Raw genomic sequence first — 14,937 nt, 5'->3', positions numbered from 1 at the left:
CCTCCTCCACCCTCCAACTCCACCCTCTAACTCCACCCTCCAACTCCACCCTCCAACTCCACCCTCCAACTCCAACTCCACCCTCCAACTCCACCCTCCAACTCCAACTCCACCCTCCAACTCCAACTCCACCCTCCAACTCCACCCTCCAACTCCAACTCTACCCCCCAACTCCACCCTCCAACTCCACCCTCCAACTCCACCCTCCAACTCCAACTGCACTCTCCAACTACAACTCCACCCTCCAACTACAACTCCACCCTCCAACTACAACTCCACCCTCCAATTCCACCCTCCAACTCAACCCTCACCCTCCAACTCCACCCTCACCCTCCAACTCCAATTCCACCCTCCAACTCCTCCCTCCAACTTCACCCTCCAACTCCACCCTCCATCACTCAGGAACACCACTACATCACTCAGGGACACCACCACTTCACTCAGGGGCACCACCACATCACTCAGGGACACCACTCAGGGGCACCACCACATCACTCGGGGACATCACCACATCACTCTGGGACACCACCACATCACTCGGGGACTCCACCACATCACTCAGGGACACCACCACATCACTCAGGGGCACCACCACATCACTCAGGGGCACCACCACATCACTCCAGCATTCGCGCTGCGTGTAAAACGCTTTTCTTGCATTTTAATATTTTAAAATTGTTATTCCTTTGCTTTGCGCCGAGCGCCCGCTCTTTCTACATTTCTTTTGCCTGCGCCGCTTAGAGGGAATTACAGGGAGCTCTTACCCGCATTTAATTCCTGCACACCCACACTTCGTGGGGTAGAAGGGACTCGGGGGCACTGTGTAATCATCGCGCCGGTTTCAGAGCGCCATCTTGGATTGGGGAGAAGGATTTCCTCACGGAGCGCCATCTTGGGTGAGGGAGAGCCACTCGCCCTGCCAGGACCCACGTGATCTCTTAGCCTTGGCTTTATAAGATGGCTGCTAGACAGGCGCGCAGCAACGGCGCGCAGCGGGTGCGCCGCAGGGGCGCCGGAGGTAAGCCCGTTTGCGCCCGTTCGCGCAACTGACGCGCCGGGGGCCGGTCCCCCTGGATTACCATCTCAGGGGACTATCACCTATACTCAAGATGAACTCCTATGTATTAACACCAGTTCCTCTCTAAGAGGACTAGCAGTGGCAGTGGGGAAGCAGACAGACTCGTTTAGCTGCGGCCTTCTAAACGTGAGGTCGCTGTGTTCACATCACGGAGATATTGCCTTCATAATTGACTGCCATGAGTTAGATATTCTACTCATGACAGAGACATGGACAAGCACGGACTGTGCAGTGGAGCTGGGCTTGGCCTGCCCCTCTGGATATAAAATCAGGCACATCCCTCGGATTGGTGCTAGAGGGGGAGGACTGGGCTTAATTTTCAGAGAATCAATAGATCTATCCCTGATTGACATCAAGACCATTCCTGGTTGTGAACTACTAGCCTTCTCTCTGAATAGGCAGGGGGGCGCTCTATTTACCGGTCTGCTCTGCTATAGACCTCCATCTAGCCCTTTTTCGGCCGTGAAATGGGCTGATTGAGCTAATCCTTGATTTATCCACCTCGCACTCAAGGTTAATGGTACTGGGAGATTTCAATCTCTGGTTAGGCGGTTCTGGAGAGACTGCGCTCACAGACCTGACCCAGACCTGCCTGAGTATTCAGCTGCAGCAGCTGGTCCTCACCCATACCCACTTAAAGGGCCATATACTGGACCTAGTTTTCGCAGATCCAGAGTACGTAACTGTACGGAACATCCTGCCCCAGTGTTGGACGGACCATGCGCTGGTGCATTTCTCTCTTACGCCCAAGGTGGGGCAGGGGAGAAATAGGAATTCAGGTGGGGTTAAAAGTACCAGACAATGGTCAAAACTCTTGAGTCAGTCCCCTCTACCTTCACTACTCTCAGAGGGTTTCACCTTAGAGGAAAACGTAGACTTGAGCTACGAAAGGCTTAACCAACGGATCGTGTCCTCCCTAGACTCCTTGGCCCCTTTACGGAAAATCAGAAACAGGCCTACTCTGGCTATGCCATGGTTTTCCGAGGAGTTGCTTCAACTGAAACTCCAATGTAAGCGGGCCGAGCGTACCTGGAGAAAGAACTACCTGGACTCCGATCGGGCTCTCTACAAACAGGCCCTGTCCATCTATAAAGCACAGATCAAATGTGCGAAGGCCAGGTTTTTGGAAGAGTCTTTGCAGGTGGCAGTAAACAAATCACAGACCTTGTTTAAGATTGTGAAGGACCTGTCATGCCCTGCTACCTCGGCCAATGCTATCTCCGCATCTCAGTCTCTGTGCGACTCACTGGCACAGGCCTTTGAGGACAAAATCGCAGCCATTTTGAACAATCTTGGCGTTACATCCAGCGGTAATCCTCAAGGATGTAACGAAACGCACCCCGGGCCTACTACAGAAATAACCCCCAGCTTTGCCAGGTTGGACTGTTTTCCTTCTCCAACTTTTGAGGAATTCTGTTCCTTGGCTCACAGCGTGTCGTCGGGATCACCTTTGGACCCGCTTCCACATAAACACTGGAAGCTGTTCCGGGAAGAACTTTTCCCCCCGCTGTTTGCCATCTGTGATCAGTCCCTGGTTTCAGCACAGGTACCAGATTGCTTGAAATTAGCCGTGGTATCCCCTCTTCTTAAAAAGGACACCTTGGACCCGGCTTGCCCAGCAAATTATCGACCTATCTCCCTGCTCCCGTTTCCAATAAAGATTCTGGAAAAGTGGGTTACAAAACATCTGTCTAAGTCCCTGGAGACCGGGTCCTGTTTGGATGAGGTTCAATTCGGGTTTAGACCGGCCCACGGGACGGAATCAGCGTTGGTGACTGTGTTAGACGATCTCAGGATGCGAGCCGACCATGGAAGAGCAGCCTTTTTAGTGCTGCTCGATATGTCGGCCGCGTTCGACACAGTCAGTCATGCAATTCTGATTAAAAGATTAGAGGAAGTAGGGGTGACAGGCCATGCCCTGAAGTGGCTGACATCATACCTTGGAAATCGTCATCAGGTAGTGTCATTGCCACCTTTCAAATCTAACATCAGAAGAGTGGAGCAAGGTGTTCCACAAGGGTCGGCCATCAGCCCTATCCTCTTCAACCTGTACCTGCGGCCCCTGGTTGCGTTGATTAGATCCTTCGGCATAGCGGTGACGAATTACACGGATGACACTCAACTTGTCTTTTCGCTTGAGGGCAAGGAAGCAGTGGCGTTAGACACCTTCCACTGTTGCATGCTCGCAACTGCGGACTGGCTGAATCAGAATTCGCTGCAGTTTAACAGCTCTAAGACAGAAGTCTTACACTGAACTACTGATCGCGTCCCTAGACCTCTCCCGCCAGACTTTTTGCCGCCTTCCTTCCAGAACACGACTGTGTCTGCCACCTCGGTCCGTAATCTGGGAGTGATGTTTTGGTCTAACCTCCAACTGGATGCAGCCATTAATAAAACAGTGAGCACTTGTATTGGACTGCTTCGTATGCTGAGAAAGGTCCTTCCGATGCTTCCCATGCACAGCAGGCCAGAGGTGGTGAGGAGCATTATTGTAAGTCGCTTGGACTACTGTAATGCTCTATTTCTTGGAGCACCATCTACTTTGATAGGAAAACTGCAACGGGTGCAGAATCTCGCAGCCAAATTAGCGCTTGCTCGTCGCCGCCTTGATTCTTCATCTCAGGCACTAAGGGACCTTCACTGGTTACCGGTCCTTCAGCGGATCGATTTTAAATCTTTATGTATCGTATTCAGGGCCCTTCATGGACAAGGCCCAGTGCCACTACAAAATATGTTCCATTGGTACACTCCGTCCAGATCCCTTCGTTCGGCTTCTGCTTACCTTGCTGTGGTGCCTAAAGTTTTGAGATCGCGGCTGCCAGGCTATGGAACGCTCTTCCGCTAGGACTGAGAAGCATGAACAATCTCAATTCCTTTAAGAAAAGTTTAAAAACACATCTCTTTCCTAAGGTTGGGTCACATTAGTTCTTATAAGTCAGCATGGTCCGAAGCAGGTTCCTTCTAGTCAAAGCGCCAGGATACCCGTTGGGTGACAGACATGCGCTATAAAAGAGTACCAATACATACATACATACATACATACTCAGGGGCACCACCAAATCCCTCGGAGACACCACCACATCACTCGGGGACACCACCACATCACTCGGGGGCACCACCACATCACTCAGGGGCACCACTCAGGGGCACCACCACATCACTCGGGGACACCACCACATCACTCTGGGACACCACAACATCACTCTGGGACACCACCACATCACTCTAATACACCACCACATCACTCTAATACACCACCACATCACTCAGCCCAACCACATCATCACTCAGCACCACAACAGCACTGTCCTTGCTTGCTACCAACAAGCATTGCCATAGCCAGTAGGACTCGCATTAGGAAAGTGTAAGCTATTGGCTTTGTGAATAACAATGCTATTAATTGATATATTTTCAAAGCCAACACATATTAAAAAAAATTGTCATTTACAATACCAATAGCTCACACTTTCCTAATGCGAGACCTATTGCATTGAAAATGCGTGTTGACTACTTAGACCTGCCTGTTTTGTTTTCACTTAGAATTCGAAGACTTGTAGACATATTCCACTCAGTAAAAACGCAGAACTACAAGTCCCAGAGCTCTAAGTCAAAACTGGGACTGGAGTAACGAGTCACACCTCAATTTGGGAAACTTGCCTGCAATGTTCGGATCTGGTAATAGTGATTTTGGGCTTAAATCCCATCCGTATGAAGTTCAATGTAAAATTCCTGCAAATAGTTACATTGACATATTTCTGATGTGGTGATGAGTTCTCAAATCGTCTTAAAGGAGGTTACACTTGGCGGGACAGTATGGAAGATGAAGAACAGCTCTTGTTGAGTAGATTAAAGTGTAGAATAAAATGTATAAAATATGTTGTAAATTTAGCCTTCTTTATAGTGTTCGCCCTAAAATTTAAACGTCTACACTTATGTGGACTACAAATATATACAACGCTCTTCGGATGACCCCAGCTCGCAACAGAGCCGCTCCCATACACTCCCAACACGTTGAGACCCTCATGGGTGAGTAGTTGCGCTTTACCAACCCTGATTGACTGATTTTTTGACTTACAGAGACTTTTTAAGGTATGCGTAAAGTGGGCTCTGGTACAGGGCCCCTATCTTTCAAGGGGCCTCCCAGTTAGGCTTTTGTGTGTCAGTCCTAGACTGTATAAAATTATTAACGCCTTAACTGCGGCGGCAATTCTGGCACAGTGCGGGCATTCAAAAGGGTGGGCGCGGCTGCGTCGGCCAACGGTCGTTCGCAGCACCAGGGAGGAAGTGCTGGCCGACGGGAGTACGGAACGGGTTAAATAAAGAGTTTGTTTACTTAATTTTTTAGGTTTCGCCTGCGTAGACTGTGCCTGCGCAGTCTCGCTGGCGAGATCTGATGACTTTGAGGAGCTTTCACTAGCGGGCTTTAAGCCCTGCCCCTCTTTCCCATTGGCCGGCGTCACCGTTTAGGCTAAACGATGGCCAGCCATTGGGAAAGAGGTCATGGTGACGTATTCTTTTCTCTTTTTCGTCCGACCCACTTGGACGGAGTGGCCTGTTTTCCTTCTGCTGCAAAAGCTTTGTTATCTTTATGGGGGCCAAACAGATGGCCCCATAAACATAACAAACCTTTTGCAGCAGAAGGAAAGAGGGAAAAGTATACAGGTTTTTATTTACATTTTCAGTCCTGTGACAAAAGGTGCGCGTCATCAGCATAACGCTTCCAGCAATGGCAGGACAGCATACTGCACAAGAACCGACAGGGGACCTGGGAAGCCACCCGTACACCCACATAGTACTGTACACGCTTAGCCAGTATGTTTTAAACTCCCCACGACGTGTGACTTACTTTGCTACAGCACTGCGGGCATCTGCCGCTTGTCCACCGTCCGCTTCTGGTAGCAGCAGCCCGGCTTGTCAGTTTCCTTGTAGAAGCGGATGCCGTTCTTCAGGCCCACCTTGAGCGACTCCTCCAGGCTGCCCTTCAGCACGCAGATCAGGAAGACGGCCACTAGCATGAGGAAGGTGGAAAAGAAGGAGACGACGAAGAGCAGCACTATCAGCTGCTTCCGGCGAGCGTAGCGCGCTGCGTCCAGCGAGTCCTGACTCACCTTCCCCGCGAAGAGGTTGATGAGCACGGTGGTCAGGCCGGACGCCATGATGCTGTTGGGCACGGCGTGGATGGTGGTGTTGTCCATCACCTTGTGGTGGATCCAGAGCTGCACCTTCAGGAAGACGCCGAGGGTGAAGGTGAGGCAGCCGGCCAGCACCGTCAACCAGGAGAGCAGCCACAGCGACTGGGCCAGCTTGACCCAGGGCTGGAAGTTGAACTTGGCCTTCAGCAGAACCATCTTGGATGTTTACGGGATACAGGGCGCGCGTCCGTCTAAGGGAGGGGGAGATCATGAAGGACCTGGGGGCGCGCGGGGGCTTCCCTGGGTGACCTGTCGCCTCTCCCCTGCTTATCCCCGGAGAGGTAGGTGAGCAGAGGACACGGAGGCGCTCACTCCCAGGGATGGGGCTGCCTTGCAGAAGTTGCTGTGGCTGCATGATTCGGTCTACTCCCTCTTTGGTGGGGGGGCTCCTGATTTAGCACTAATCTTCCTTCCACCCCAGGCAGGCCCGATCCTATTAAAGCAAGAGCTCGGACAGTCCTCTAACTCAGCAACCAGATTCTCCACTGCCCCGGGACACTGATGGGATGTGACAGGGCGACAAGCTCATTAGCGGATACAGTCCTCTAAAACCAGACTGGCACTGTTCCTGCCCATTCATCTACACCCCGTCCCACCGTTCAGAGCAAGAGGCTTCACCGGGGGTTATTGAGCTCATTGGGTGTACAGAAGGCCTCAACTTAGTTGTGGACCCTAACACTTCCATTACTGTACTTCGGTGGACGCGTTTTGTCCTCGAGTGTGTAGGCCATTGTTTCCTGTCTGCCCAGGGCCCCGAATTAAAGTGTCTGTGCATGGAGATCTCTTGTTCTTTCGCTCTTAAATCTACAGCTAAGGGGTGTGCTCGATACACAGACTTGGAGGGTGGAGGCGGGATCACCTTTAAGAGGCAAGGTTATTTACAGGAGGTAGGAGCGGATGAGACCTTCTAAACCTAGCTGCATTGATCACAACCATTCCCTTTCACCCTGCATTATCCAAAATTTCTTTGCGCTTCCCAGTTTCCCTTGCTTTCACATCCAGTTCTTACGTCTCAATTTCTTTCTCATTTTAACTCCCTGTATTCTTGCCTCCCACCTTCCACTCCCTACCCCCTTAATCTACTCCAGTGCCCTGTTTTCTCTCTCTAGCTAAACTACTCTTCCATGTATGCTTCTTTCTGCATTCTTCAGTGTTCTTGGGTTGGTTTCCTCCCGCGTAATTATGTTTACATTCTTATCGACCTGTTGTTAAAATAGGCATCTTTTCTGGTCTTAGGCTATTTCTTGGCCATAAAACCTCAGATGTGGGTAGCATAGAAATACATTTTTCAAGATAAAAAATGAAGACGTAGGCACACGTGCGTTCTCCACGTCTGGACACAGTAATTCTGATGTGACCCCGAGTACAGAACATATTACTCAAGATGTGACCTCCAGATATGGAGACAGTAGCTTTGATGACATCACCAGAGCATAATTTGATTCTGCAGTATACAATACTACCTATGCATCTGCTAGATTAGGGCACAGTAATCCAGTTGTTGCCCCAAAAACTACTCACAGTACCCCGGACATGGCCCCCAGGTATTAAGTTGGTTCTCAACCTGATATCACCAGTACAAGACAAACTCCAGATGAGGCCTTCTGACTGGACTCAATACCTCAAATGCGTCCAGTATATGTGGACACAACACCCAGGATGTGACCTTTAGAATTGCTCTCATTACTCCAGATGCAATCTGCATACCTGGATACAAAATTCGAGATGTTGTCATGAACACACCAGTAATCCTGTCTTGCCATACTGGGTCAGAGCCATTCAGTAGTATAATTTAAACTAGATCAGTCCACAAATGGATTCAATATATTTGCCTTGAATACAAGCAAGATAATATCAACAGTACTTTCTAACTCAAATCACAAGACTGAATCTACCATAGTGATTCGACCTTGCAGATCGTAACTTTTCTTTGGCTGAGAGGAGGTTCACTTCATAAACTCCGTCTCCAATAACAAGATAAAACAGTAAACAATAAATTGATATCATAAATACCATAACTCTTTATAGCCTATAAAAACAAACATTGTGACAATCCATAAAAGCAGTGCAAAAACCCTTTATAGGAAAATTCAGTTAATTATACTTCTCCTAGAATAGACAGCTAGTTTAAGCAAGCATTAAAAATGCAATAGGTCTCGCCTTTCATTAAGTTAAAGCCATTTGCTTTGCTATACAATACCATTAGCAAAGCAAATGGCTTTAACTTAATCAAAGGCGAGACCTATTGCATTTTCAATGCTTGTTTTTTAGCCAGCCAAGCTGGCTAGCCATTCCGGCCCCTACCTGAGAGCGAAGGCTAAAGAAAAATACCTAATAGATTCTGGTTAGACTGAGCAACCATTAAACATTTTAAGTGCATCGGTCCACCTAAACTGTACAAGGCTTTGCCCTTATGCAGTATGTGCCACTTACTGTGCAGAAAAGATTGCCATTATGTGCTACATCGTTCTTTTGAACTTATTGCAATACCAGTGTGAGGGGCCTTAAATGATCCTGGGGCAGGGGGGCACCAGGCTTTGGCCAAGAAAAGCATCATACTTTGTTTTAAATAATAAAAAAATGAGTAGCAGTTAGACACTTTGTAATGGCCATCATTACCATATTTTGTCATTCATATCCTGACTGGGAGTATGTGTAAAAGGGATAACAGAACTCAACTGCAATGTTTAAATATGTTTTTACATATATAAACATTGTAAATTTAACAGAATAATTGTGAGAAATTGAGGGGGTTCCCCAATGATTTTTAAATTTAACACGGATGGGTGCAGCATTAAGGAGTTTGAAGACCACTGGCCTAGTGTTACTGGCCTCCGAATACTAGTCCCACACAGTCCAGACGGTGCAGTAAACAAAAGCACCCATCAGCACTGTATGCCTGAATGGTGCTGACAGACAAACTACACCACACACTGTGAGTAGAAGGTTTGGTCGGACCACTAGTCTTCTGGTTTTTTGTGTAGCCCAGCTGGAGACTGCTTGTGCCAAGGTAGGGCCCGATCATCTCCTTGTGTTTGCTTTGAGGGGCCCAGCTTACGCCACATTTCAATGTACAGTGCAGAGCAGACTGCACAGTCTATGTAGAGCTGCTGCTGGGCCGCATTTCTTGTATAAGCGTCGACACGTGATTGATTTCTCTCTATGCATGGACGCTTATACACAAAACGCTCCCTCTAAGATCCAGGAAGTTTTTAATATAGACCTGAGACTAAAATAAGGAGGAACCCTAACAAAGAATAAATGGTGCATCCTGTGGATAATTTAAGTATATCCCAAACAATGGTCTAGAGTCAAGGTGATGTAGACTCAAGTTCGATTTTACTCAAAAGTAGCCCTACCTCTGACATAGCGTGTGGAACCCTAGCAGATTGGGCCAACAGCGTATATTCAGGATCTGTCCAACAAGGAACATAACGGACCCGGGGTAAAGAATCCCAAAATAGATGATACCTGTTTTTATGTATTGTTGTAGGAGATTACTGAGTCCTGAAGAGGTGGTCAAATTCTGTGCTCACTACCGAAATGCGTCAACGTGTAAATTTGTACTAAATTTGATTAACATCTGGATGCATCAAATTTTGATTATATCAAAAATCTGGCATCCAGAATATTTTTTTAACAGATTAGTACCGTGCAAAGACTGATGTGGTGTCTCTTGTATCTTCTCCCTTGTTTGATTTCCCTTGTTTTTAAAAAAAAATTGTGTTTGTTTCTCTAATCGTGATGGTTTTTAATTGTATTGCATATTGTGCATTTTAAATGTAAATTATTAATTTTAAGTAGGTGATTATGCTGTGACAATTTTACTGTTACATGATTTTCAATTGTTATGTGTGATTGATACATGCGACATTAAAGTTCTGACAAATTTAAAAATTCGTGGCACTGAACTTTTGTTAAACATGGGGGACAACTAAGTGTGGAATGTTGATAAAAGTATTAAATGATTGATTGAATTTGTGCAATTTCAATTGAGTTTCCGAAAGGGAAAGTTTTCAACTTTATAAGTCTTAATTGGTGCCCTGTCCCTTTGGTCATGGGAGTCCCCTCTCTATTCATTACAGTTCAAATAAAGCATTGTGGGACTGCCCCTGGGTTCTCAAAGAGGCTCACGGACACTGGGGTGCTTGGCAATGAGGGTTTTATTGTTTTACAAAGGCGTCTTTTCTGCACTGGTAGGCGGTAGAAGGGAAGGGGGTCGTTGTTCTCCTCAGCCGTGCTCCTCGCTGCACTCAGTCTCCGCTCCCGGTGTCTCCTGGGAGTCGTAGGCCGAACTCCCGCCGTGGTCCGCGTTGGTTCAGCAGGCCCCGAGAAAGAAAAGACACCTGCGTTAGGGCGCGACCCTCTTGAGGATAGTAAAGGAAGGGGTAGTGAGGAAGCACGCGTGCAAATTACGAAACAACCCTATCTCAGTGCCGGTGAGTGAGAGGGGGGGTATGTTCTTAAGATAGGGGTGCCGAGGGTGCCTCAAGGTGGCTTGCTCCACCTCCGTCCCGCCCAGCCCGTGAAGCGAGCCCGTACCTGTTCTAGCCACACTTCTCGGGAAGTGTGGCTGGGCGCTGCGCCGTCCCGTTGGCCTCCCGGCTTGTCGTTGGAGTCTCGGTCTCGGTCTCGTCCTCTTCCCGGGCTCCGCTCTCCTTCTCTGTAGGTCTCCGTCCTCCTCTCCGTACTCGGCTCTCCTCTTGCCTCCTCTTCCGTTCGGTCTTCCCGACCCTGCTCCGGCTTCCACCAGTCGTCCTCTCGACTCCGTCTCCAGTCCTCTGCTTCCTCTCCGTCCTCGCTCCGACTCTCTCCCTCTCTTCCTCCGGGTGTAAGACACACCTGTGCTGTGTTTGGGCTGGGAGTTATCGGCAGTGGGAGGGCGGTCTCCGATTCCAACTCCGCCCAATTAAAGAAACATGGGTCGGACTTCTGCATACCTGGGTCAAAGGCAGCGTCCGCTGGCGTCTTCCAGGCGTCTGTATGCTGTGTGTACAAAGGGGAGATATTAATAGGTAGGCCAGGAGGGCCCGAGTCCGGGTCCTCCATGTCACACACCTCCCCCCTAGGATTCTCCCGTTCGGGGAGAGGATAACAGGACAGATAGTCCGCGGTGGTGTTGTCCTTCCCCTTTCTATGTCGGACCTGGAAACGAAAAGGTTGAAGGGCCAGGAACCACCTCATGACCCTAGGATTGTTCGACTTGTTACGACTCATCCACAATAGTGGCGCATGGTCGGTATATAGAATGAAGTGATGCCCCTCCAGGTAATACCTCAGTTTCTCGACAGCCCATCTAACTGCGAGACACTCCTTTTCGATCGTGGGGTACCTCACCTCCCTGGGGAACAGTTTTCGGCTGATATAGAGTAAGGGCTGTTCCCCTCCGGCCCCTGTCTCCGGGGCCGGTACTGTGCAAAGACTGATGTGGTGTCTCTTGTATCTTCTCCCTTGTTTGATTTCCCTTGTTTTTAAAAAAAAATTGTTTTTGTTTCTCTAATCGTGATGGTTTTTAATTGTATTGCATATTGTGCATTTTAAATGTAAATTATTAATTTTAAGTAGGTGATTATGCTGTGACAATTTTACTGTTACATGATTTTCAATTGTTATGTGTGATTGATACATGCGACATTAAAGTTCTGACAAATTTAAAAATTCGTGGCACTGAACTTTTTTTAAACATGGGGGACAACTAAGTGTGGAATGTTGATAAAAGTATTAAATGATTGATTGAATTTGTGCAATTTCAATTGAGTTTCCGAAAGGGAAAGTTTTCAACTTTATAAGTCTTAATTGGTGCCCTGTCCCTTTGGTCATGGGAGTCCCCTCTCTATTCATTACAGTTCAAATAAAGCATTGTGGGACTGCCCCTGGGTTCTCAAAGAGGCTCACGGACACTGGGGTGCTTGGCAATGAGGGTTTTATTGTTTTACAAAGGCGTCTTTTCTGCACTGGTAGGCGGTAGAAGGGAAGGGGGTCGTTGTTCTCCTCAGCCGTGCTCCTCGCTGCACTCAGTCTCCGCTCCCGGTGTCTCCTGGGAGTCGTAGGCCGAACTCCCGCCGTGGTCCGCGTTGGTTCAGCAGGCCCCGAGAAAGAAAAGACACCTGCGTTAGGGCGCGACCCTCTTGAGGATAGTAAAGGAAGGGGTAGTGAGGAAGCACGCGTGCAAATTACGAAACAACCCTATCTCAGTGCCGGTGAGTGAGAGGGGGGGTATGTTCTTAAGATAGGGGTGCCGAGGGTGCCTCAAGGTGGCTTGCTCCACCTCCGTCCCGCCCAGCCCGTGAAGCGAGCCCGTACCTGTTCTAGCCACACTTCTCGGGAAGTGTGGCTGGGCGCTGCGCCGTCCCGTTGGCCTCCCGGCTTGTCGTTGGAGTCTCGGTCTCCGTCTCGTCCTCTTCCCGGTCTCCGCTCTCCTTCTCTGTAGGTCTCCGTCCTCCTCTCCGTACTCGGCTCTCCTCTTGCCTCCTCTTCCGTTCGGTCTTCCCGACCCTGCTCCGGCTTCCACCAGTCGTCCTCTCGACTCCGTCTCCAGTCCTCTTCTTCCTCTCCGTCCTCGCTCCGACTCTCTCCCTCTCTTCCTCCGGGTGTAAGACACACCTGTGCTGTGTTTGGGCTGGGAGTTATCGGCAGTGGGAGGGCGGTCTCCGATTCCAACTCCGCCCAATTAAAGAAACATGGGTCGGACTTCTGCATACCTGGGTCAAAGGCAGCGTCCGCTGGCGTCTTCCAGGCGTCTGTATGCTGTGTGTACAAAGGGGAGACATTAATAGGTAGGCCAGGAGGGCCCGAGTCCGGGTCCTCCATGTCACACACCTCCCCCCTAGGATTCTCCCGTTCGGGGAGAGGATAACGGGACAGATAGTCCGCGGTGGTGTTGTCCTTCCCCTTTCTGTGTCGGACCTGGAAACGAAAAGGTTGAAGGGCCAGGAACCACCTCATGACCCTAGGATTGTTCGACTTGTTACGACTCATCCACAATAGTGGCGCATGGTCGGTATATAGAATGAAGTGATGCCCCTCCAGGTAATACCTCAGTTTCTCGACAGCCCATCTAACTGCGAGACACTCCTTTTCGATCGTGGGGTACCTCACCTCCCTGGGGAACAGTTTTCGGCTGATATAGAGTAAGGGCTGTTCCCCTCCGGCCCCTGTCTCCTGAGACAGCACGGCGCCTATACCGTAGTCGGAAGCATCCGTGTGTAACACAAAAGTCTTTGAGAAATCGGGGGAGGCAAGGACTGGAGTCGTCGTGATGATCCTCTTCAAGGTCTGAAAGGCATTCCACATAGCCGGAGTGGGGTTCCGGAAATCCGGGCTTGGGGTTTGTTTTTTTAGGGTGTCTGTCAAAGGAGCTGCTATGCCGGAAAAGGAAGGGATGAACCGCCGGTAATAGCCCACTAGACCAAGAAAGGCTCTCATCTCCTTCTGGCTCCTGGGATAGGGCGTATCGGCTATGGCCCTGACTTTTTCGTGCTGGGGTTCTATGACTCCATGCCCTAGTACGTACCCCAAATACTTGACCTTTTGAAATCCGAGTCTGGATTTCCTCGAGTTGATGTGCAGCCCTGCCTTACTGAGTTGTTGAAGAACGATCCGTAGATGGCGTAGATGTTCGTCCCAGGACGGACTGAATATAATGATGTCGTCCAGGTAGGCTGAACTATACCCCTGGTGGTCTCTCAATACCTCGTTCATCAGTCTTTGGAAGGTGGCAGGTGCCCCATGAAGGCCGAAGGGAAGTACATTAAATTCATAAAGGCCATCAGGCGTGGCGAAAGCTGTTTTCTTTCGGTCTTTTTCCCTTAGGGGGACCTGCCAGTACCCTTTCGTTAGGTCTAGGGTGCTGATATACTTTGCGTCTCCTAGTTTTTCGATGAGCTCATCGATCCGGGGTATTGGGTAGGAATCGCAGGACGACACAGCGTTCAATGCCCTGAAATCCATGCAAAACCGGCTACTGCCATCCGGTTTGGGCACCATCACTATGGGCGACGACCATTCGCTTCTTGACGGGCGGATCACCCCTAGTCTTAGCATCTCCTTCACTTCTTTACTTATCGCCGCCCTTTTTGCTGCTGGGATTCTGTAGGGCCGTTGCTTCACCGTGACGCCCTCCTGAGTCTCTATTCGGTGTTCTGTCAATCGGGTCGTCCCTGGAAGATCGGAAAATATGTTCTCGAAGGGACGTAGGACTTGTTGTAGTTCCTCGTTTTCTTTTTGGAGCAGATCGTCGTTGATCACTATCTCTCCCACCGTAGTCGCTGAGACGGGGGCTGAAAGGGCTGAGAGGTGGGAGGTCCCGGATGGCAAGCCTAACCACTTCTTCATGTTGTTTATGTGGAATATCTGCGTTTTCCTACCCCGTAGCTGTAGCCGGTATGTCGTTTTCCCTATCGTCTTCAACACCTTGTAGGGTCCTTGCCATTCGTTCTGGAACTTCTTGGTGGGTGACGGAAGCAACACCAGAGCCCAATCACCGACGGCCAGACTCCTCCATTTCTTGCCCTTGTCGTACTGTCTTTGTTGTTGCTTTTGTTTGTCTTCCAGCTGGGTAAAGGCCAGTTCTCGTATCTTCCCCAGTTTATTTTTGAGATTTTGGCTATATTCTAGCAAGGTCCGGGTTTCTCCCGAGGATTCAGCCTCCCACACCTCTTTCGTCAT

The sequence above is a fragment of the Lissotriton helveticus genome, chromosome 7 (genome assembly GCF_964261635.1).
Source record: "Lissotriton helveticus chromosome 7, aLisHel1.1, whole genome shotgun sequence".
NCBI lineage: Eukaryota > Metazoa > Chordata > Amphibia > Caudata > Salamandridae > Lissotriton > Lissotriton helveticus.
Note: the sequence above shows the minus strand (reverse complement) of the source record.